This window comes from Dendrobates tinctorius, unplaced genomic scaffold (genome assembly GCF_039654945.1).
Source record: "Dendrobates tinctorius isolate UK_male_01 unplaced genomic scaffold, ASM3965494v1 ptg000114l, whole genome shotgun sequence".
In the NCBI taxonomy this organism is placed as follows: Eukaryota; Metazoa; Chordata; class Amphibia; order Anura; family Dendrobatidae; genus Dendrobates; species Dendrobates tinctorius.
In genome coordinates this window covers 5,965,238-5,992,455 of record NW_027361782.1, presented here as the reverse complement: position 1 = coordinate 5,992,455, position 27,218 = coordinate 5,965,238, and positions in this window count along the sequence as shown.

The following is a 27,218-nucleotide window of genomic DNA, read 5'->3' as shown; positions in this document are numbered from 1 at the left end:
AGACCTTTAGCCGAGGGAAAAATCTGAAAAATTTGAATACCAGTTGCATGCTTAGACATTTAACCACCATGCACTTGCAAGCGTGGACACAACACCAAACCTCAAGTGCCACATGTGCAACTGATCACAAAGAAGGTAGTCAGCAATGCAACATTGTTTCCCCCACTGTAAGCCCACCGGTTATCACAGCAGCAAATGTTGAGGTGTCGTTGCAAGGCCACAGCAGTCAGGGAATCCCACTGTTATATCAATGAAATACTGGATCTAGGCCATCAGAAAGAACACCAACTCCATCACCATCATCAACCCTCAGTCAGTCCGCCCTGTCCACCGCTACTTCCACCATATGCAGCTCTCAAGTCCAGCTCACCCTACCAGACACTATGAGTAGGTCAAGAAAGTACTCAGTCTCTCATCCGCGTACACTGGGTTTGAACGCCCACATTGCCAAACTAATCTCGTTTGAGATGATGCCCTATCGGTTGGTGGAAAGCGCAGCTTTCCGCAAACTCATGGCCTATGCAGTACCACGCTATGACCTACCCAGTCGCCACTTCTTCTCTCGCAAAGCCATCCCAGCCCTCCACCATCATGTAAAAGACCGCATTGTCCATGCACTCAAGCAGTCAGTGAGTGGAAAGGTGCACCTCACAACTGATGCATGGTCCAGTCGGCATGGCCAGGGCCGTTACGTGTCCATCACTGCGCACTGGGTTAATGTGGTGGATGCAGGGTCCACAGGGTGGTGGGACAGTGCTGCCTAGCCCACGGTATAGGAAACAGTTGGCTATAGGCGTTCGACCCTCCTCCTCCTCCTCCAGAAGCGAAAGCTCGTCCACAGAGCGCAGTCATACGAGCACTCCATCTGCAGCTGCCACTGTTGCACACGATGTGTCCCCCTATCGAGCAGCTAGTGGAAAGCATCAGCAGGCTGTGTTGCAGATGATGTGTTTGGGCAACAGACACACCGCCGAGGTGCTGGCCGAGTATTTGAAGCGACAAACTGAGTCATGGCTGGGCAGTGTACATCTTGAGGCAGGCAAGGTAGTTAGTGATAACGGCCGTAATTTTGTGGCAGCCATAGCCCTTTCAAAACTCAGCCACATACCTTGCTTGGCTCACACCTTGAACCTGGTGGTGCAGTGCTTCCTCAAAAATTATCCGGAGTTAACAGCCCTGCTCCAGAAGGTGCGAAGACTGTGCGCGCACATCCGCCGGTCGCCTGTACACTCCGTTCGTATGCAGAAGCTGCAGTGATTGCTCCACCTTCCCAACCACCGCCTCATTATCGACATTGCAACAAGGTGGAACTCCACCCTGCACATGGTGGAGCGGCTGTGCGAGCAGAGGCAGGCCATAATGCATTTGTGGGAGGATACACGGCCAGGCACTTTGAGAGCAGACATGGAGTTGACAGGTGTGCAGTGGTCGAAGCTGAAAGACCTCTGTAAAGTCCTTCAGTGTTTTGAGGAATGCACACGGCTGGTAAGCGAAGACGACGCCATCCTAAGCATGAGCATACCACTTATGCGTCTGCTCATGCAAACTTTGACGCACCTTAAGGAGCAGGCGTCTGCAGCCAATGTTGACGAGGAGGGAATCCTTGATGACATTCAGCCATTGTCTGCTCAGGGACCTCTCCTGGACGAGGTGGAGGAAGAAGAGGAGGAGAAGGATGATAATGGGGATGATTACTTTGGGGAGGAGGATGCATCTCGTGGGGCAAGTGAAAATGTTGGCGTGGCAAGGTCTGGTACAGGGTTTGGGCGTGACTGGAGGGATGTGGATTTGCCAGTAAGTGCTCTTCCAACCAGCACTCGCAGTGCATCATTGACACCGGGAACATTGGCCCACATGTCAGATTATACCTTGCAGATCCTAAAAACGGACCCCCGCATTGCTAAAATGATGAACGATGACGACTACTGGTTGGCCAGCATCCTGGATCCACGCTATAAAGGCAAATTACAAAACATCACGCCACAGGAGAACCTTGACCTAATATTGGCTAATAAACAAGCAACTCTGGTAAATCGGTTGCTTGAGTCATTCCCAGCACACAGCAGCGGTGATGGTTCTCACACGAGCCGTACGGGCCAGGGGCAGCTTGGCAGAGGTGTTCATGGTGCACACAGCAGAAGTGGCGTTGGAGACAGGGGTTTCATGACAATGTTGTGGACTGATTTTTCAAGTACCGCTCACACAACTGGTAATACTGCATCGATGGAAAGTGACAGGAGACAGCAGTTGTCAACTATGGTTACAAACTACTTTTCCTCCCATATCGATGTTCTCCCACACAGGTCATTCCCCTTTGACTATTGGGCCGCTAAACTGGACACCTGACCTGAATTGGCACAATATGCCTTACAGGAGCTTGCTTGCCCAGCTGCAAGTGTGCTATCGGAAAGAGTCTTCAGTGCAGCTGGATCAATCCTGACAGAAAAAAGGACCCGTCTGTCAACCCAAAATGTGGATGATCTAACCTTCATTAAAATGAACCATGCATGGGTTTCCAAGGATTTTGTCCCACCTTCCCCTGATGACACATAGGGTGACAGAAAAATGGCTTGCTTTGGTCCACCTCTTCCTGGGACTTGACCTATTTTGCCTTTTGCATCAGCTGAATGTCCAACATCAACATATGCCACTTTCTAAAACTCCCTAACTGTGCTGCCTCCCCCCCCATGGCCGGGGTCACCACCTAGCGCACGACACCGTGTGAGTGCCGTTGCCCTGGACAGGTGGGTAGGCCGACTCTTGGGCGCGGGCACTGGCACAGGGTCCCTCATAGTGCAATCAAGTGTCTCTGACGGTGGTGGTGCACACCCGCCGTCAGACACACCGCCGTGCTATGAGGGGCCCAGTGCCAGTACCGACGCCCATGAGTGGGCCCCCTTGCTTGGGCAGGGCCCGAGCATTTGCAATCTTTACCTCTCCCTGCTCCTCCACTGTGAAGTCTGGGCCGTCAAATCCATACTGTGCCTGACACTGTCTGAGCCTGCCTCCTGATGTATAGACATATATTTTGAATGTGTACGCTATCCATACATGTTATCCGGGGATACGGTACCCTTTCTCACCTTTGTGCAATCACGTGCAATCCATACTGGGCCTAACACCGTCTGAGCCTGCCTCCTGATGTATAGACATATATTTTGAATGTGTACGCTATCCATACATGTTATCCGGGGATACGGTACCCTTTCTCACCTTTGTGCAATCACATGTAATCCATACTGGGCGTGAGAACGGCTGGCGAGCTGTTAAGCAAGCTACAGCACCTGTTGTTTGCACACGTAAGTTTTTCATTTTTTCAGGAATGACGGTTAGGCCTAATTCCGGAACTGCGGTTGACCTGCACTTACTGGGAAATCATCGTTCGCGGGTAATAATTGTAATCAGTGATCCCCATCACTAACGTTGTTCAGCGGGTTATCTGCATCTAAGCGACAAATGCTGGCCTTTTCAGTGTAGCGCACATGCAGCCACGGACATGTAAGGGCATGACACACCAGTTTTTGGCCAATCTCATGTGTCAGAGCCTCACGTGTCCCTATAGTAAGCCGGACTTGGACCGCGGGGCATGACGGAGTCTCGTTCGTTAACGGAATTAAGCTTGCAATGTGTGCATCTTTTCTGTAGCTGGCATGGTTGAGGTTTCTCAGGTTGAGTCGAATTTAACCGTAGGCTCCACTCCTGGTGGTGCCCTTCTGGACATTCCTTTAAGGTTCAGCTTTGCAACTATACTGCCCACGTAAAACAAACACTTTGCCTTCATGAACGCTGTTTGGAGGGTCATGACTCGTGGGAATAACGTCGCCCAATCAGTTAACCTGCTAGAGAGATCCTTCGTTGCTCCCAAGCATGACATCACATTCCCTAGGAGGAAGGTAATGCCACTGTGGCGACCGTACTCCTGGGGGTGACACAAGTGCACTGATGCCCAGCCACTGCTCGATGAATCTGCTGGTACATTGACCCAGACCACTACATTCCCCTCGCACGCTACACGGCCTGAATCTGACCCTGATGAAACTCAGGTTACCCTTCCCATATACAGTTCCATCTTACACGGTGACAAAGAGGAAGCTGCAGATGAAAGTGCAGGTTCGGCCCACCCGCCATCAGACACACCACCGTACTATCAGGGGCCCTGTGCCAGTGCCATCGCCAACGAGTGGGCCTCCCCTGCTTGCTCAGGATCACAGCACTTGCAAGGTTGAAATACTGTGCAGTGAGATGGAAGATGGGGACGACAAGGAGTCCAGACTAGTACAGGGATTCCCTAGCGAGGAGACTTATTTGATTGTTTTCAATGTTGGGACAGCAATTTTTGGGGAGCACTATACTCTGGAGAATGATAGATGGGGCCCACCATACACTGGAACATTCCAAAGGTGGACATCAGACACTGGAGCAGCATTTACAGGGCCCATTATACACTAGAGCATTAGAAATGGGGCCCATTATGTTTGGAGCATTATTTGGGCCCATAAGACAGTGGAGCTTCATCCATGGGGACCAACATATACTGTAGCATTATGTGGAGCTCATCATATACTGTTTCAAACATTATATGGGACCAATGATTCTGTATGGAGAAATAGATGGGCCTCGTCATGAGATGTAAAAAGTGAAGTATTTTTCATTGTACTATACCGCTATTTCTCTGTCGTATCGGAGCATGATGAGTTGTGGTATGTGTTAAAGGGGCGCTCTTTCGCCCAGGGCACATGAAAACCTGGAGCCAGCCCTACCCCCCCACAACTTTAGCCAAATAACCCCCATTTTTCAGTGCGTAACTTGTATTATGAAGTTAATTAAGGTTGACAAGCTTAAGTAAGAAGAATTGATGCTTTTGGCATTCAAATGGGCACTGTAGGTGTGTTTCCTGTCCTCCTCTCACTGCCGACTTTTATTCCCCATTGACTTACATTGGGTTTCGTGTTTCGGGACGACCCCGACTTTTCCCTATAATCGGCTGATCTTGCTCGACCCGACTTTTGGAAAAGTCGGGTTTCACGAAACGAAACTCGACCTTAAAAAACCAAAAGTCGCTCAGCTCTAATATATTGTCCTTTTTTTGAGCTATTGTACAATTTAAAATAGATCAGTCATGTCATGTAAGCAGTGAAGTATTTGTCATTGTACAATACCTATATTTCTGTGCCATATCAGAGCATCATGAGTTGTGGTATGTGTTAAAGGGGCGCACTGACACTCTTTGGCCCAGGGCACACGAAAACCTGGAGCCAGCCCTCCCCCCCACAACTTTAGCCAAATAACCTCCAGTTTTCAATGCGTAACTATTATTATGAAGTAAATTAAGGTTGAAAAGCTTCAATAATAAGAATTGATGTTTTTGGCATTGAAATGGGCATTGTAGGTGTGTTTACTGTGCTCCACTTCCTGCCGACTTTGCTTCCCCATTGACTTGCATTGGGTTTTGTGTTTCTGTCGGCCTCCGACTTTTCACTATAGTTGGCCGATTTCGTTCGACTCGACTTTTGCCAAAGTCGGGTTTCATGAAACTCGACTCGACCCTAAAAAAGGCAAAGTCACTCATCTCTAGTAATAATAGATGTAAAATACATAGAAGGCTTAATTGGCAGGTCCTGTCCTCCTAGGCCACTATCAATATTGAGGCCTTCTGGCACATAGCGATAAGCATTATAGTTAGGGTCCATCTCCACTCATTACCTGTAGTAATGGCACCTGTTTAAACTTGTTATCAGTATAAAAAGACACCTGTGCACACCCTCAAACAGTCTGACTCCAAACTCCACTATGGTGAAGACCAAAGAGCTGTCAAAGGACACCAGAAACAAAATTGTAGCCCTGCACCAGGCTGGGAAGACTGAATCTGCAATAGCCAACCAGCTTGGAGTGAAGAAATCAACTGTGGGAGCAATAATTAGAAAATGGAAGACATACAAGACCACTGATAATCTTCCTCGATCTGGTGCTCCACGCAAAATCCCACCCCGTGGGGTCAGAATGATCACAAGAACGGTGAGCAAAAACCACGCGGGGGGACCTAGTGAATGAACTGCAGAGAGCTGGGACCAATGTAATAAGGCCTACCATAAGTAACACACTACGCCACCATGGACTCAGATCCTGCAGTGCCAGACGTAGAATCATAGAATCATAGAATCATAGAATCATAGAATCGTAGAGTTGGAAGGGACCTCCTGGGCCATCTGGTCCAACCCCCTGCTCAAAGCAGGATTCGCTAAATCATCCCAGTCAGATGTCTGTCTAGCCTCTGTTTGAAGACTTCCATTGAAGGAGAACTCACCACTTCTCGTGGCAGCCTGTTCCACTCATTGATCACTCTAACTGTCAAAAAGTTTTTTCTAATATCTAATCTGTGTCTCCTCCCATTCAGTTTCATCCCATTGCTTCTAGTCTTTCCTTGTGCAAATGAGAATAAAGTTGATCCTTCTACAATGTGACAGCCCTTTAGATATTTGTAGACAGCTATTAAGTCTCCTCTCAGTCTTCTCTTTTGCAAACTAAACATTCCCAAATCCTGCAACCTTTCCTCATAAGACAGGGTATCCAGACCGGTCACCATTCTGGTCGCTCTTTTCTGAACTTGCTCCAGTTTGTTGATGTCTTTTTTAAAATGTGGTGCCCAAAACTGGACACAATATTCCAGATGAGGTCTGACCAAAGAGGAGTAGAGGGAAATAATGACTTCACATGATCTAGACTGTATGCTTCTGTTAATACATCCTAGAATTGCATTTGCCTTTTTTGCTGCTGCATCACACTGTTGACTCATATTCAGTCTGTGATCTATTAGTATACCCAAGTCTTTTCCACATGTGCTGTCACTTAGCCCTATTCCTCCCATTCTATATTTGCTTTTTTCATTTTTATTGCCCAGATGTAGTACTTTGCATTTCTCCCTGTTAAAAACCATTCTGTTAGTTGCTGCCCACTTCTCCAGTTTATTTAAATCTTTTTGAATCCTCTCTCTCTCTTCTCTAGTATTAGCTATCCCTCCTAGCTTTGTGTCATCAGCAAATTTAATCAGTTTACCCTCAATTCCTTCATCTAAATCGTTGATAAAGATGTTGAACAATACAGGGCCCAGGACAGAGCTCTGTGGTACCCCACTTGAGACATTCTTCCAACTGGATGTGCAGCCATTTACGACCACTCTTTGGGTCCGATCACTAAGCCAGTTATGAATCCACCTAACAGTTGCCTTGTCCATTCCATACTTAGTCATTTTTTCAATAAGGATTGTATGAGAGACTTTGTCAAATGCTTTGCTGAAGTCAAGATATACTATATCTACAGCATTTCCTTGATCCACCCAATCAGTGATACCATCATAGAAGGAAATTAAGTTAGTCTGACATGACTTATTAGTTACAAACCCATGCTGACTCTGTTTAATCACTTCATTCTTATCCAGGTATTGACATACATGTTGTTTAATAATTTGTTCAAAGATCTTTCCTGGTATAGAAGTCAGACTCACCGGCCTATAGTTGCCTGGGTCCACCTTCTTCCCCTTTTTGAAGATAGGAACAACATTTGCTCTTCTCCAGTCTTCTGGCACTTCTCCTGTTCTCCAAGAATTTTCAAAGATTATGGAGAGGGGTTCAAAAATTTCTTCTGCTATCTCCTTCAGTACTCTGGGGTGTAATTCATCTGGACCTGGAGACTTGAATTAATTTAGGTTAGCTAAGTGTTTCCTCACTATCTTTCTGTTTATAGATATCCTGGATTCTTCTATTCCCTTAATAGGACAGTGAATAACAGTTGATGTTACATTTCCTTTCTGAGAGAAAACAGATGCAAAATAGGAATTTAAAAGTTCAGTCTTCTCAACATCCTGTCTTACCATTTCATTATTTTCATCCTGTAAAAATCCTATAGCATCTTTGACTTTTCTTTTACTTTTGACATATTTTTGACATATCCCACTGCAGTGTCCCACTGCTTAAGCCTGTACATGTCCGGGCCCGTCTGAAGTTTGCTAGAGAGCATTTGGATGATCCAGAGGAGTTTTGGGAGAATGTCCTATGGTCTGATGAAACCAAACTGGAACTGTTTGGTAGAAACACAACTTGTCGTGTTTGGAGGTAAAAGAATACTGAGTTGCATCCATCAAACACCATACCTACTGTAAAGCATGGTGGTGGAAACATCATGCTTTGGGGCTGTTTCTCTGCAAAGGGGCCAGGACGACTGATCCGGGTACATGAAAGAATGAATGGGGCCATGTATTCTGAGATTTTGAGTGCAAACCTCCTTCCATCAGCAAGGGCATTGAATATGAAACGTGGCTGGGTCTTTCAACATGACAATGATCTAAAGCACACTGCCAGGGCAACGAAGGAGTGGCTTCGTAAGAAGCATTTCAAGGTCCTGGAGTGGCCTAGCCAGTCTCCAGATCTCAACCCTATAGAAAACCTTTGGAGGGAGTTGAAAGTCCGTGTTGCCAAGCGAAAAGCCAAAAACATCACTGCTCTAGAGGAGATCTGCATGGAGGAATGGGCCAACATACCAACAACAGTGTGTGGCAACCTTGTGAAGACTTACAGAAAACGTTTGACCTCTGTCATTGCCAACAAAGGATATATCACAAAGTATTGAGATGAAATTTTGTTTCTGACCAAATACTTATTTTCCACCATAATATGCAAATAAAATGAAAAAAAACAGACAATGTGATTTTCTGGATTTTTTTTTCTCAGTTTGTCTCCCATAGTTGAGGTCTACCTATGATGTAAATTACAGACGCCTCTCATCTTTTTAAGTGGTGGAACTTGCACTATTGCTGACTGACTAAATACTTTTTGCCCCACTGTATGTATGTTGCATGCAAGTAGTATATATGTAGTATATATGTAGTGTGCATGTTGCATGCATGTGGTATATATGTAGTATGTATGTTGCATGTAGTATATATGTAGTATATATGTATGTTGCATGCATGTAGTATATATGTGGTATATATGTAGTATGCATGTTGCATGCATGTAGTATGTATGTTGTATATATGTATGTTGCATGCATGTAGTATATATGTGGTATATATGTAGTATATATGGTATATATGTAGTATGCATGTAGTATATATGTAGTATATATGTATGTTGCATGCATGTGGTATATATGTAGTAAGCATGTAGTATATATGTGGTATATATGTAGTATGTATGTTGCATGCATGTAGTATTTTTGTAGTATATATGTAGTATGCATGTTGCATGCATGTAGTATATATGTAGTATGTATGTTGCATATAGTATATATGTTGCATATACTGTATGTAAGTTGCATGCATGTGGTATATGTAGTATGCATGTAGTATATATGTAGTATGTATGTATTATACAGTCATGGCCAAAAGTATTGACACCCCTGCAATTCTGTCAGATAATATTCAGTTTCTTCCTGAAAATGATTGCAAACACAAATTCTTTGGTATTATTATCTTCATTTAATTTGTCTTAAATGAAAAAACACAAAAGAGAATGAAGCAAAAAGCAAAACATTGATCATTTCACACAAAACTCCAAAAATGGGCCGGACAAAAGTATTGGCACCCTCAGCCTAATACTTGGTTGCACAACCTTTAGCCAAAATAACTGCGACCAACTGCTTCCGGTAACCATCAATGAGTTTCTTACAATGCTCTGCTGGAATTTTAGACCATTCTTCTTTGGCAAACTACTCCAGGTCCCTGATATTTGAAGGGTGCCTTCTCCAAACTGCCATTTTTAGATCTCTCCACAGGTGTTCTATGGGATTCAGGTCTGGACTCATTGCTGGCCACCTTAGAAGTCTCCAGTGCTTTCTCTCAAACCATTTTCTAGTGCTTTTTGAAGTGTGTTTTGGGTTATTGTCCTGCTGGAAGACCCATGACCTCTGAGGTAGACCCAGCTTTCTCACACTGGGCCCTAAATTATGCTGCAAAATTTGTTGGTAGTTTTCTGACTTCATAATGCCATGCACACGGTCAAGCAGTCCAGTGCCAGAGGCAGCAAAGCAACCCCAAAACATCAGGGAACCTCCGCCATGTTTGACTGTAGGGACCGTGTACTTTTCTTTGAATGCCTCTTTTTTCTCCTGTAAACTCTATGTTGATGCTTTTGCCCTAAAAGCTCTACTTTTGTCTCATCTGACCAGAGAACATTCTTCCAAAATGTTTTAGGCTTTTTCAGGTAAGTTTTGGCAAACTCCAGCCTGGCTTTTTTATGTCTCGGGGTAAGAAGTGGAGTCTTCCTGGGTCTCCTACCATACAGTCCCTTTTCATTCAGATGCCGACGGATAGTACGGGTTGACACCGTTGTACCCTCGGACTGCAGGGCAGCTTGAACTTGTTTGGATGTTAGTGGAGGTTCTTTATCCAACATCCGCACAATCTTGCATTGAAATCTCTTGTCAATTTTTCTTTTCCGTCCACATCTAGAGAGGTTAGCCACAGTGCCATGGGCTTTAAACTTCTTGATGACACTGCGCACGGTAGACACAGGAACATTCAGGTGTTTGGAAATGGACTTGTAGCCTTGATATTGCTCATGCTTCCTCACAATTTGGTTTCTCAAGTCCTCGGACAGTTCTTTGGTCTTCTTTCTTTTCTCCATACTCAATGTGGTACACACAAGGACACAGGACAGAGGTTGAGTCAACTTTAATCCATGTCAACTGGCTGCAAGTGTGATTTAGTTATTGCCAACACCTGTTAGGTGCCACAGGTAAGTTATAGGTGCTGTTAATTACACAAATTAGAGAAGCATCACATGATTTTTCGAACAGTGACAATACTTTTGTCCACCCTCTTTGTTATGTTTGGTGTGGAATTATATCCAATTTGGCTTTGGGACAATTCTTTTTGTGTTTTTTCATTTAAGACAAATTAAATGAAGATAATAATACCAAAGAATTTGTGTTTGCAATCATTTTCAGGAAGAAACTGAGTATTATCTGACAGAATTGCAGGGGTGTCAATACTTTTGGCCATGACTGTATATGTATGTTGCATGCATGTAGTATAGACAGTGGGGCAAAAAAGTATTTAGTCAGTCAGCAACAGTGCAAGTTCCACCACTTAAAAAGATGAGAGGCGTCTGTAATTTACATCATAGGTAGACCTCAACTATGGGAGACAAACTGAGAAAAAAAATCCAGAAAATCACATTGTCTGTTTTTTTTTCATTTTATTTGCATATTATGGTGGAAAATAAGTATTTGGTCAGAAACAAAATTTCATCTCAATACTTTGTGATATATCCTTTGTTGGCAATGACAGAGGTCAAACGTTTTCTGTAAGTCTTCACAAGGTTGCCACACACTGTTGTTGGTATGTTGGCCCATTCCTCCATGCAGATCTCCTCTAGAGCAGTGATGTTTTTGACTTTTCGCTTGGCAACACGGACTTTCAACTCCCTCCAAAGGTTTTCTATAGGGTTGAGATCTGGAGACTGGCTAGGCCACTCCAGGACCTTGAAATGCTTCTTACGAAGCAACTCCTTCGTTGCCCTGGCAACCTTGTGAAGACTTACAGAAAACGTTTGACCTCTGTCATTGCCAACAAAGGATATATCAAAAAGTATTGAGATAAAATTTTGTTTCTGACCAAATACTTATTTTCCACCATAATATGCAAATAAAATGAAAAAAAAACAGACAATGTGATTTTCTGGATTTTTTTTTCTCAGTTTGTCTCCCATAGTTGAGGTCTACCTATGATGTAAATTACAGACGCCTCTCATCTTTTTAAGTGGTGGAACTTGCACTATTGCTGACTGACTAAATACTTTTTTGCCCCACTGTATGTAGTATGTATGTTGCATGTAGTATATATGTTGTATATATGTATGTTGCATGCATGTAGTATATATGTAGTATATATGTATGTTGCATGCATGTGGTATATATGTAGTATGCATGTAGTATATATGTGGTATATATGTAGTATGCATGTTGCATGCATGTGGTATATATGTAGTATGTATGTTGCATGTAGTATATATGTAGTATATATGTATGTTGCATGCATGTAGTATATATGTGGTATATATGTAGTATGCATGTTGCATGCATGTAGTATATATGTTGTATGTATGTATGTTGCATGCATGTAGTATATATGTGGTATATATGTAGTATATATGTGGTATATATGTAGTATGCATGTTGCATGCATGTGGTATATATGTAGTATGTATGTTGCATGTAGTATATATGTAGTATATATGTATGTTGCATGCATGTAGTATATATGTGGTATATATGTAGTATGCATGTTGCATGCATGTAGTATATATGTTGTATGTATGTATGTTGCATGCATGTAGTATATATGTGGTATATATGTAGTATATATGTGGTATATATGTAGTATGCATGTTGCATGCATGTGGCATATATGTAGTATGCATGTAGTATATATGTGGTATATATGTAGTATGCATGTTGCATGCATGTAGTATATATGTAGTATGCATGTTGCATGTAGTATATATGTAGTATATATGTATGTTGCATGCATGTAGTATATATGTGGTATATATGTAGTATGCATGTTGCATGCATGTAGTATATATGTTGTATGTATGTATGTTGCATGCATGTAGTATATATGTGGTATATATGTAGTATATATGTGGTATATATGTAGTATGCATGTTGCATGCATGTGGCATATATGTAGTATGTATGTATGTATGTTGCATGCATGTAGTATGCATGTAGTATATATGTAGTATATTAGTATGTTGCATGCATGTAGTATATATGTGGTATATATGTAGTATGCATGTTGCATGCATGTAGTATATATGTTGTATGCATGTAGTATATATGTGGTATATATGTAGTATGCATGTTGCATGCATGTGGTATATATGTAGTATGTATGTTGCATGCATGTAGTATATATGTAGTATGTATGTAGTATGTATGTATGTAGTATATATGTAGTATGCATGTTGCATGTAGTATATATGTAGTATGCATGTTGCATGCATGTGGTATATGTAGTATGTATGAATGTTGCATGCATGTAGTATATATGAAGTATGTATGTAGTATGTATGTATGTTGCATGCATGTAGTATATATGTAGTATGCATGTTGTACGCATGTGGTATATATGTAGTATGTATGTATGTTGCATGCATGTAGTATATATGTAGTATGCATGTTGTACGCATGTGGTATATATGTAGTATGTATGTATGTTGCATGCATGTAGTATAAATGTAGTATGTATGTAGCATGTACAGTATGTAGTATGTATGTTGCATGTATGTAGCATGTATGTAGTATATATGTAGTATGTATGTAGTATGTATGTTTTTTTTTTTTTTACATTCAACACATTAGCCGGATGATGGGACTACTACTGTCCCATCATTGGCTAATGTGTCAATCACCGTCATGGTAGCAGGCATCGCCCGATGGGACTTGTAGTCCCATCGGACGATGCCTGCACAGACCCCTGCAGCCTGCACAGACCCCCGGACAGTCGGCACAGAACACCGGCAGGCCGGCACAGCCCCCTGGCAGGCCGGTACAGACCCCCGGCAGGCCGGCACAGCCCCCCGGCAGGCCGGTACAGACCCCCGGCAGTCCGCACAGACCCCCGGACAGTCGACTCAGACCACCGGCAGGCCGGCACAGCCCCCCGGCAGGCCGGTACAGACTCCCGGCAGTCCGCACAGACCCCCGGGCAGTCAGCACAGACCCCCGGCAGGCCGGCACAGACCCCCGGAAGGCTCGTACACACCCCCGAGAGGCTGTACAAGGACAGAAAAGGGTTTTTCTTATTCCGATACCGGAAATCCCATAGACTTGAATGGGACTTCCGGTATCGGAATCGGCGATACCCGATACTTTTTTCGTATCGGGCCGATACCATCTGATCCGATATTTTAGGGTATCGGATGGTATCGCTAAACACTAGATACAAGTGATACATGTTCAATGATAGAAGTGATAGACTGTGTTCAGTGAAACAAATGATGCAATGTTTTTAAAATACTAAACACTGAGTTAATGAGAAGAAATTGAGTTCAATAATGAATACAGCTCTGGCAAAAATTAAGAGACCACTTTCAAATTTTCAGTTTGTCTGATTTTTCTCTTTATAGGTATATTTTTGAGTAAAATGTAAATTGATCTTTTATTCTATAAACTTCTGACAACATGTCTTCGAATTTCCAAGCAATAAATTTTGTATTTTTTTTCTAAAAATGAGAAGTGGTCAAAATTAAATAAAAGAACCAGTGCTTGCAGACCTCAAATAATACTAAGAAAACAAGTTCATAATCATTTAGAAACAACAATACTAATGTTTTAACTCAGGAAGAGTTCAGAAATCAATATTTTGTGGAATAACCATGATTTTTAATCACAGCTTTCATGCGTCTTTACATGCTTTCCACCAGTCTGTCACACTACTCCTGGTACAAAAATTTAAGCAGTTCTTCTTTGTTTGATGGCTTGTGACTATCCTTCATCCTCTTCATTACATTCCAATGGTTTTCAATGGGGTTCAGGTCTGGAGATTTGGCTGGCCATGACAGGATTTTGATGTGGTGGTCTCTTAATTTTTGCCAGAGCTGTATGTCCACATCTCATCTGAAGATGGAAAACATAATTTGCTCTTTCTTAAGACTGGAGGAAGTTCTCAATAATTGTTTATGTCATAATGTAGTGCTCTGTTCCAGAGAATGAGACCCCAGAGAATGACTCTCCTGAGAATGAGACCCCAGAGAATGATTAGCAATAGAATGAGTCCCCAGAGAATAAGTCCCCAGACAATGAGTGCTCAGAGAATGCTAATACATTAGAACTTACTAACCACTGAATGGAAGCTTAATGAAAAGAATGGGAAAAGAAAACAAAAAATCTCTTTATTTTGTAGTATAAACAAAAAATCTACTGCATCCATTACTACACAACAATGCACTCAATAGTTATGCACACAGCCCTAAAAATAAGGTGAATATTAGTCATCAGAGAATCACTTCGAGGTGTAACAGATTATCTTTGAATTTCACAAAAAGTTAAGATTTACCAGAATCTACAGTATCTTGTTGGAATCAAACAAGTTGTGTAGAGGTTAAAAAATACAAAGTAAATAATATTCATTCACTACCTTTTCTGCACAGCTCCCCACTCAGTGGTTCCAGTCCATTCTTCATTCAAAAGCTGTCTGTTTTCTTCGTGTCTTGGGTCTCATTCAGTCTTCGAAACCCAATCACAATAATTATGAGATAATGATGTTGCCTCTGGTCTGTGTGGCCTGGACTGACTGTGCCAGAAGTCCCAGAAGACTGGAGAAGAGCAAATGTTGTTCCTATCTTCAAAAAGGGGAAGAAGGTGGACCCAGGCAACTATCGGCCGGTGAGTCTGACTTCTATACCAGGAAAGATCTTTGAACAAATTATTAAACAACATGTATGTAAGCACCTGGATAAGAATGAAGTGATTAAACAGAGTCAGCATGGGTTTGTAACTAATAAGTCATGTCAGACTAACTTAATTTCCTTCTATGACAGGATCACTGATTGGGTGGATCAGAGAAATGCTGTAGATATAGTATATCTTGACTTCAGCAAAGCATTTGACAAAGTGTCTCACACAATCCTTATTGAAAAAATGACTAAGTATGGAATGGACAAGGCAACTGTTAGGTGGATTCATAACTGGCTTAGTGATCGGACCCAAAGAGTGGCCGTAAATGGCTGCACATCCAGTTGGAAGAATGTCTCAACTGGGGTACCACAGGGCTCTGTCCTGGGCCCTGTATTGTTCAACATCTTTATCAACGATTTAGATGAAGGAATTGAGGGTAAACTGATAAAATTTGCTGATGACACAAAGCTAGGAGGGATAGTTAATACTAAAGAAGAGAGAGAGGAATCAAAAAGATATAAATAAACTGGAGCAGTGGGCAGCAACTAACAGAATGGTTTGTAACAGGGAAAAATGCAAAGTACTACTTCTGGGCAATAAAAATAAAAAAAGCACATACAGAATGGGAGGAATAGGGCTAAGCAACAGCACATGTGAAAAAGACTTGGGAATACTAATAGATCACAGACTGAATATGAGTCAACAGTGTGATGCAGCAGCAAAAAAAGTCAAATGCAATTCTAGGATGTATTAACAGAAGCATACATGATCACGTGAAGTCATTATTGCCCTCTACTCCTCTTTGGTCAGACCTCATCTGGAATACTGTGTCCAGTTTTGGGTGTCACATTTTAAAAAAGACATCAACAAACTGGAGCAAGTTCAGTAAAGAGTGACCAGAATGGTGCCCGGTCTGCTAACCCTGTCTTATGAGGAAAGGTTGCATGATTTGGGAATGTTTAGCTTACAAAAGAGAAGACTGAGAGGAGACTTAATAGCTGTCTACAAATAACTCAAGGGCTGTCACATTGTAGAAGGATCATCTTTATTCTCATTTGCACAAGGAAAGACTAGAAGCAATGGGATGAAACTGAATGGAAGGAGACACAGATTAGATATTAGAAAAAACTTTTTGACAGTTAGAGTGATCAATGAGTGGAACAGGCTGCCATGAGAAGTGGTGAGTTCTCTTTCAATGGAAGTCTTCAAACAGAGGCTGGACAGACATCTGTCTGGGATGATTTAGCGAATCCTGCTTTGAGCAGGGGGTTGGACCAGATGGCCCAGGAGGTCCATTCCAATTCTACGATACTATGATTTACACCTTCTGCAGCTCTGGAGCCTGGAAAGGCACATTCAGTCTGCATCAAATAAATTCAATGCAAATCTACCTTCCTGTCCAAGCTCGAGCATTTCCTTCACTTCATTAGGTTTAAAGATAGGAGAAACACATCTGCAATAAATGCCCCTTGATACACAGGTTGGATGATTCAAGACAGCAAGTAACAGCAGAGTTCTAGAAATGACTGATGAAGAAGATGCCCTGATACTCTGGCGGAGCCCACCGCAGGTATGTGCCAGGCGGGTCCGATGGGCCAGTGTCAAGAACCACACATACAGGTAAGGAACATAAGGAATTGTAAAAGGATGCAATGTGGAGAAAGGTAATTGGGGGCCAAAGACCGTGGCATTTGTGGTGAATTTCTTCCTTGGCGACCAATAAATCTTGCATTGCTTCTGCTTGTTTTTATACCCTATTACATGGAAGAAAAATGATAATGATAATTAATCATCTCTCCCAGATCATTGATCCTGGAGACTTTTTACATCATTTGTATTTAACTAGTAAAAACCTATGCGAAATAAGGAGCCACGATATCATTCCCTTGGGTCACGCTCTCCAAATCTTGACAATGACGATTTATCGCTACCTTCATTTTATGTTTCAAGTCTCCTGAATTTCTGAACATTCCTTGGGAGTTCAATAAAAAACTGACATTCAAGAAAATTTCTAGCAGCTGGCAGAACAAGAAGATGAATCTGTAGCGAGAGGCTGATGTAACTTCATTAGCTAGGTAATCCTGGCCCGGTTCCATCATTCATTTTATGCATTTTCTTCCGGCTCCAGCTAAAATGAGTTGCCGGTATTAAAGGGAAACTGCCTTTGGATTTCCCTGTGCTAAACTCTGTTCCAGCTATAAACAATGTGTTTTTATTACATCTCCCTATACAATTAATTTTATTCTTGTTCTTCCCCATATGCTAGTGACCACCATGCAGTCTAATGGGTGGCCCACACTAACCCCAATGTCACTTGCAAGACTGAGAATCCACATCCGATGCATATGATTGATCTGGATGAAGTCACTTTAGTGGGTGTTACATCCTTGTTGCTGCGTTCATTAATAGAATTCTATATATTTGTGTTAAGTCAAACTCGAGAACTCTCTTCAGGACTAGAAATTCATGTCAAGATTCCAACTGCACAGAAACACCTAAGAAGAAACCAAATATTCGCTCAACAGATGATTGCCCGACAAGTTAACTCTGCTGACTTTCCAACTTCTTCACACTTCTTGTAGATGTCAAGTTTTTAATTTCAAAATGCTGGATTCAGCCACAACCCTACATTGGTTACAATGTAACATTTCATTTACAGGGCTTGTCCAGGACCTGCAAACTGATGATCTCTGCTTAGGATAGAAAAGCACTAAAGATTGGGGTCATCAATAAAAGAGGATGGAATCAACTCAACACATACTGAGAAAAAGACATGTAAACAAGATAAAGATATATTTAAGCAATAAGGATAATCTTAAAGCAGTTCTCAAGCAATGCAATAAAATGGTATTCAAAATGTATTTCAAACTGCACCAAGTCCTAGTCACATGTCGGAACAGGCAGAGAAAAGGCTGGAGAAGCACAGCTCCTGCCATCTGTGTCTCAACTGACAGAGGAGCTGTACATACCAATGAGCTGACAAAGTAGGGCTGTGACAGGAGAAGAAATAAATCTTCTCCTTAGCTGGCTGCACATGAAGGTCTGAGGCTGGAGAAAACAAATCTTCTGTGCTCAGTCAGCCAAGTAGATTTATTTTTTCTCCTGTCACTGCTTTTTGGAGCTCACCAATACATGTGCTTACTATACAGTTCCTGTATTTACCAATTGAAACACAGGTCTTGGGTGCTATTTTTCTTCAGGCTGCAGTCTGTGTTGACACCTTAATAGGGTGGGTCGTCATATTAATTATGTGGCAGCTGAGAGATACTTTATCATATTCTTTACAACCCTTTTTTTAGAAAGACAGAATTTATTGAATCAGATGAAAAGGACTAGAGATGGGCGAACCCGAACAGTAAAGTTTGGTGTCCGTACCGAACACCTAATTTACGGGCATGGACACTGAACACGAACTTCGCCAGGAAGTCCATGTTACTGTTCAGGTTCGGCTGCCCGAACATCAGGTGTTTGTCGCACTGTCATGTGCATGACAGCACAGCAAACACCGCTTCTGATTGGCAGGGAAATCATTTCCGCCTGTCAGAGGGCCGCAGTTCCCACGCTGTCAAAAGTCAGTGAGAGTGCTATTACAGGAGAACGAAGGCTTTGCTGGAATTAGGCATTTAAATAAAAATGGAAAGCTGTGTTTAGTCTTATTTCAAATAAAGGACTTTATTCTGGCTGTCTTAATTTACCATAAAACTATAGGATTAGTAATGGATAGGTGTCTTATAGATGCCTCTCCATTACTAAGCCGTGGGCTTGATGTCACCTGACCATACAAAGGTGACGTCAACCCCACAAATACTACCCCACTTGCCATGGCTACGGAGCAAGTGGGAAAAGCCAAGCAAAGCGCCAGAATTGGCGCATCTAATACATGTGCCTTTTCTGGGCAGCTGCGGGCTGCTATTTTTAGGCTGGGGGTCAATATCCAAGGCCCCTTACCAGCCTGAGAATACCAGCCCCCAGCTGTCTGCTTTAATTAAAAAAACAGCTCAGGGACCCCTCTATTCTTTATAACTAGCCTTGCTGAAGCTGACAGTTGAGGGTTACAGCCCCCAGCTGAGTTTTGTCTGGCTGGTTAGCAAAAATTCAGGGAACCCACGCCGTTTTTGCTAAATTATGTATTTACAGTAGTGTTGAGCGATACCATCCGATATCGTGAAATATCGGATCGGATTGGATCGGACCGATACCCAAAAAGTATTGGGTATTGCCGATTCCGTTACCCGGAAACACATGCAAGTCAATGGGTCACAAATATCGGAATGAAAATAAACCCTTTCTTTACTTGCACATCCAGTTCGGGAGGGGGGAAGAGTGTGGGCAGTGCGTGGGAGGACACTGTGCGTGTCTGTGTGTGCGAGCGGGGTCTGTACGGGCCTGACGGTGGTCTGTGCGGGCCTGCTGGGGGTCTGTGCGGGCTGCCGGGGGTCTGTGCGGGCTGCCGGGGGTCTGTGCAGGCCAGCCGGGGGTCTGTACAGGCCTGCCGGGGGTCTGTGCGGGCCTGCCGGGGGTCTATACGGGCCTGCCGGGGGTCTGTGCGGTCTGCCGGGGGTCTGTGCGAGCCTGCCGGGGGTCTGTACGGACTTGCCGGGGGTCTATACGGGCCTGCCGGGGGTCTGTGCGGGCTGCCGGGGGTCTGTGCGAGCCTGCCGGGGGTCTGTACAGGCCTGCTGGGGGTCTGTACGGACCTGCCGGGGGTCTCTGTCGGCTGCCGGGGTTCTGTGCAGGCCTGCCGGGGGTCTGTGCGGGCCTGCCGGGGGTCTGTGCGGGCCTGCCGGGGGTCTGTACGGGCCTGCCGGGGGTCTGTGCGGGCCTGCCGGGGGTCTGTGCAGGCTGCCGGGCGTCTGTGCGCGCATGTGCAGGCATACTACATACAGACTACATTCATACAACATGCAGATTACATATATACTACATTCATACAACATACATACATACTACATAATATATACATACTACATATATACTACATTCATACAATATACCTACATACTACATACATACATACATACTACCTATATACTACATTCATACAAAATATATACATACTACATACATACTACATATATACAACATACATACAGTACATACTACATACATACTTCATATATACTACATTCATACAACATACATACTACATATATACTAAATTCATACAACATACATACTACATATATACTACATTCATACAACATACATACATACTACATTCATACAACATACATACATACTACATACATACTTCATATATACTACATTCATACAACATACATGCATACATAGTACATACTACATACATACTACATATATATTACATTCATACAACATACATACATACATACATAGTACATACTACAGAAATACTACAGACATACAACATACATAAAACATGCTACATACATACTACATACATACTACATACATACTACATACATACTACATATGGATTTCTGCGGATCAGGGAGTATATTGCTTGTTTGTTATTTTAATATTTTTTACAGTGAGATGACACTGGCTTCGGGGATCAAAGTGACAAGTGATGGTGAGTATGTGCTCTATGTTATATGTTCTGTATGTCTATATGTATGTATTGTATGAATGTATGAATGTATTATATGTAGTATGTATGTAGTATGCATGTATTATGTATGTTGTATGTATGTAGCATGTTGCATGTATGTAGTAAGTATGTAGTATGTATGTATGTATGTTATATGAATGTAGTATATGTGTAGTATGTATGTAGTATGTATGTATGTTGCATGAATGTAGTACATATGTAGTATGTATGTAGTATGTATGTATGTATGTTGTATGAATAAAGTATATATGTATTATGCATGTATGTATTATGTAGTATGTATGTATGTATGTATGTTGCATTAATGTAGTATATATGTAGTATGTATGTAGCATGTATGTATGTTGTATGAATGTAGTATATATGTAGTATGTATGTAGTATGTAGTATGTATGCTGTATGAATGTAGTATATATGTAGTATGTATGTAGTATGCATGTTATATGAATGTAGTATATATGTAGTATGTATGTAGTATGTATGTATGTAGTATGTATGCTTTTTTTTTACATTCAACACATTAGCCGGATGATGGGACTACTACTGTCCCATCATTGGCTAATGTGTCAATCACTGTCATTGTAGCAGGCATAGCCCGAAGGGACTTGTAGTCCCATCGGACGATGCCTGCACACACCCACAACTCCCGGCAGGCCTGCACAAACCCCTCGGCAGGCCCGTCCAGGCCACTGGCAGGCCCGTACAGACCCGCGGCAGCCTGCACAGACCCCCGGCAGGCCCGCACAGACCCCTGCAGCCCGTACAGACCCCTGGCAGGCCCATACAGACCCCCGGCAGGCTCGCACAGACCCCTGGCAGTCCGTACAGACCCCCGGCAGGCCCGTACAGACCCCCGGCAGGGCCGTACAGACCCCCGGAAGGCCCGCACAGACCCCCGGCAGCCCGCACAGACCCCCGGCAGGTCCGTACAGACCCCCAGCAGGCCCGTACAGACCCCCGGCAGGCCCGCACAGACCCCCGGCAGGTCCGCACAGACCGTGCATCATGATAACATCATTTCAGCAGCCAATCACAGCCATGCCATTAGTTAACATGGCTAGCACAACTGGCTCATTGCATTATGCGAACTTCTGATTCCGATATTCGATATTGTAAAAATATCGGTACTCGGTATCGGAACTCCGATACAGCGAATATCGGCCGATACCCGATATTTGCAGTATTGGAATGAATACTCCCATCCTCCACGCCTGATCTCACTGTAATTAGTGGTAGTAGGTGTCGTATGATGGGAGCAGTAGTCCCATGAGCTGACACCAGTGACCGGAGGTAAGCTTTATACCTCCGATCACAGCTGGGTGCTCACGCTGTCTTTTGACAGTGTGGGAACCGTGGCGCTCTGACCGGCGGCTATGATTTCCCTGCCGATCAGAAGCGGTGTTTGCCGCACTGTCAAGCACATTACAGCACAGCAAACATTAGATGTTCGGGTACTTCATTCAAGTGAATGGGGTCCGGGTTTGGGTCCAGGTACTGTTCTGGTTCCCGAATCCAAACTTTTTGTAACTGTTTGGCAGAACCTGAAGGACCTGAAGATCCAAATGTCCGTCCTTCTCTAAAAAGGAGAGAAAAAAGAAAAAAGCAATTCAAAAAAGCCAAAAAGCTAAATGCACTGATCGAGTGTACCCAAGATAAGGTACCAACACACCTGCTCTGCCAAGGAATGAAATAACACAATATACAAGGTCCCTAACACAATAAATTGGACACCACAATATGAAGGCAAATAACAAGTTCAAAAACTAATATGTACATCGAGGATGTTTCTACAGGCAAATAAAGTTAAATATTCAGACAAAAATCAAAGAACACCAGGAGAAAGCAGATGTAAAAGTGAAATAGAGTAGTAAAGATTAATCCGGTGCAAAGGTGTAATACGTAACCCGATGCTAAAAGGAATGCACAGCTCCAGAAATAAAGGGTCATGAAAAAATAAAACGTCAAAGTGCAAATAAGATTACAAGGAAGTGCGGCTGAGCGAAGAACCTGGATGGATAAAGCAAAGCAGCGAAGGAAACTCCTGGAACTGTGGCTTTCTCAGAGTAGGGTATTGGGTTTCATTGGTCTCAATGGGCTTTTATACAATGGATAGAAAAAATCTTCACATCCTTGTAAAAGTTCATGATTATGTCATGGAAAAAATAAATACTACCAAGAAGAATCACTTCAGACCTTTTTCCACCATTAAAGGGGTTAGCCAAAACTTTTTTATTGATGGCCTATACTTAGGATAGAATGGACTGAGGGTAGATCTGCAGTACCTGGCAACGCCACTATAGTTTTGATGAAGCTGCATGTTCCAGCAGAAGTTCAGGACTTCCAGCCGCCGCTGGTACCTGCTGAATGGTGGAAATCCCGGGTGACACACACCCACCAATAAGATCATGGTGGCCTATCACAAAGATATTCCATCAATAAAAAAGTAATATTCATTCTCTTTATTGTTATCCTTAATCTGTACAATTAAACTGATAAACAAACAAATATTTTTGAATGGGAAATAAAAATACAATTAAAATAATGTGGTTGCATAAGCTTGGACATCCACTTGAAATCAGGGCTGTGATTGTGCTCAGAATCAGCCAATCACATTTACCGCATGTTACATAGTAGTCAGTGCTCAGCCGCTGTCATTTACAGTGATCCAAATTAACTCCAAAGTGTGGCTGAACTAGAAGGATTTTCCTGACATTTTCTGGTTCACAAACAGCTGACAACACAGCAAAGGATCTCATTCTGGAAAGGTCTAATAACGTTTCCAAAGTGTTATATCTACTGTATGAAGATGTCATTAAGAAGGGGCTGAAATTTAGCCAAAAGTGACATTACATAGAACTGGATGCGAAACACATGTGGTCAAAATTGTTGGCACCTCTCGTTTAATGACAGAAAAACCCACAATAGTGACAGAAATAACTTGATTCTGACAAAAGTAATAATAAAAAAAATCTATGAAAATGAACAAATGAAAGTCAGACATTGCTTTTCAACCATGCTTCCACAGAATTTTTTAAAAAGTAAAACTCATGAAATAGGCCTGGACAGATATGATGGTACCCTTAATTTAATATTTTGTTGCACAAACTTTGGAGGCAATAACTGCAATCAAACGATTCCTATAGCTGTCAATGAGACTTCTGCACCTCTCGACAGGTATTTTGGCCCACTCCTCAAGAGAAAACTGCTTGTCTTGTGTTTGAAGGTTGCTGTTTCCAGATGGCATGTTTCAGCTCTTTCCAAAGATGCGCAGTAGGATTTAGACCAGGGCTCATAGAAGGCCACTTCAGAGTAGTCGAATGTTATCCTCTTAGCCATTTTTGGGTGTTTTTAGCTGTGTGTTTTGGGTTATTATCCTGTTGCAAGACCCATGAACTGCGACTGAGGCCAAGCTTTCTGACACTGGGCAGCACATTTCTCTCTAGAATCCCTTGATAGTTGTCATGATCACGTGTGTCAGGACGCAGATGTTACCGCAAGGCGGACCCATAACACACGTGACCCTGGATACACCGCCTCCAGTGGGGCGCATTTAAATAATAAAACGTGCAGGTGGATACGCCGCCTCCACCTGGCGAATTTAGGTATTACACGTTATACATACAATAATCAAATAATAAAGGGGGAACCTGGGAAACTTTAACAATGGTGGGCCCTGCGATAGGGAATGGGGACATGGAGACCTCCTAAGCTCCCCTGAGCCAGTGTCCCTGCACTCCTTACATTCCCTAAACAGGCTCCGCACCTGTCGCCGCACGCGTACCTTAACGCCCTTGCTCACCCTGACCCTAAACCCTCACTAGGGAATGGGTCGGTGCGGAGACTAATCCCACCACTGCACTAATAACACACATGAGGAAAGAGACAATACAGGGGAAACACCACTTAGCTTTGCTCTGCTGCGTGCGCTCCAGCAACAGAGCCCTCCACCTGCGTGCGTCTTCTCCTCCACCCGGATCCATCACCATAACAAGATCCTTCACCTTAGTGCAGCCTTGGAGCAGAGTCCACCACCAGTTGCAGCTGCTTAGAACCAGAGTCCCAAGGATGAGTTCAGCTTCTGACACGAAGTCGAGCATGCTTGAGTCCAGTTCAGCAGCCAAGTCCCACATGGTGAGTGCCACTCTCCATAGTAGCCACTCCACCAGACCATGCAGACACCTCCCGCTGACACCATCACTGCGACTCCACCACGCCATGCCAGCCCTTCGTCCAGACACCATAGCTGAAACACGTCCCCCCTGGCTAAGCTGCGCAGGACTCCTCACCAGCTCCATCCTTCCTCCAGGCTCTCCAACTCAGAGTGAACACCAACTCACAATATCACAGGCAGTGATTGCACACCCCTAGCACACCTTTATAGGGTGTCACACCTGATCCATAATTACGTGCACATTAACCTAAGGTGCAATACCACTCACCACCACCGGGGACAGTCAAGACACCTTGGAACTTTCCAAAGTAAAAAAAGTTCACCCAGTGCAATTTAAAACTGTCAGATCATGACAATAGTCTTGAGATTTCATTGTACCCTGTGCCAGATGCAGTAAAGCAGCACCAGAACATAACAGAGCCTCCTCCATGTTTCACAGTAGGATTAGTGTTATTTTCTTGATATGCTTCATTGTTCCATCTGCAAACATAGAGCTGATGTGCCTTGTCAAAAAGCTCCATTTTTGGCTCATCTGTCCATAGGACATTCTCACAGAAGCTTTGTGCTTGTCAACATGTAGTTAGGCAAATTCCAGTCTGGCTTTTTTATGATTTTTTTTTTTACAATGATGTCCTCCTTGGTTGTCTCCCATGAAGTCCACTTTGGCTCATACAATGACGAATGGTGTGATCTGACACTGATATTCCTTGAGCTTGAAGTTCACCATTAATCTGTTTAGAAAATTTTCTGGGCTCTTTTCTTACCATTCGTATTATCCATCTCTTTGATTTGTCATCAATTTTCCTCCTGTGGCCACATCCAGGGAGGTTGGCTACAGTCCCATGGAGCTTAAATTTCTGAATAATATGGGTGGAAACATTTTCTTACAAAGAAAAACATTAATGCCTGGCTATTTTTTTATCAAAACCATCAAGTCTTCCGAAAGTTTTTGGCCACAAACAGTCGAAAAGTCAACACCAAAATAACACCATCCCCACAGTGAGGCATGGCGGAGGCAGCATTGTGCTCTGGGACTGCTTTTTACTGCTTGAACTGTGGATTTAGTCAATGTGGAGATAAATATGGACAGTTCCAAGTATCAGTCAGTTTTGCAGCAAAACCTTCAGGTCTATGTTAAAAAGCTGAAGAGGAATTTTACTTTCAGTAGACTGTACCCCCAAGTGACCTCCAAAAGAGCGGCTTTTCCAGAAGAAAAAGAAGGTTCTGGAACAACCCAACTCAAGCCCACACCCGCCCTGAACACAAGGGTGAACCTGTGGTAACCTGAAGAGGGTGCTGTACACAAGAGATGTCCCCACAATCTGATTTATGTGGATCTACTGCAAGGACGAACAGGCAAAGATCACTATTTTTAGATGAGCCGCGCTGATAGACCCCGACCAAAAAAGACTGAACACTGCTAGAAACTCACAGGAACTGCAACAAAGTATTAATGTAAGGGTGTGCAGATTTATGCTACATTATTTTACTTCTTTATTTTTCTTTTTATACCCCCAAAAATTTCAGTTCGTTTTTAATGGATTTTTAGCAGATTTTGAGCGATATTAAAGGGGGAAAAGTTCTGAAATGATTCTTATTGATAAGATTTTGTTACATTCTAAAAACCTAAGATTTTATTAGGTGTATAGACTTTTATATCGTCTCTATTTACATACAATACACATATAATATAAATGATAAACTAGATTGGTAAACTTACTGAAGGAGGAGACGGACTATTCTCGTACACGAATGCAGATGATTTCTGGGAATGTTTTTCAGTAATGGCACGTGCACTCACCATCTAAATGAGATGACCTTTGATGGGTCGCATAGAGCACACGCCAGCCATTGATGGGTCGCATAGAGCACACGCCAGCCATTGATGGCATGCAGGCATTTTAGGATTTGTAGAAAGCCGGGTATGGAGAATGAGTGGCACAGTGACTCTGAGGAGATAAGCATTGAGGCAACAAGAGTAATAATGGTAGCTGTTACCAGAAAACACATGTACCTGACAAAATGGTGCATGTTTGCAGTGAGAGTATAACATATGCT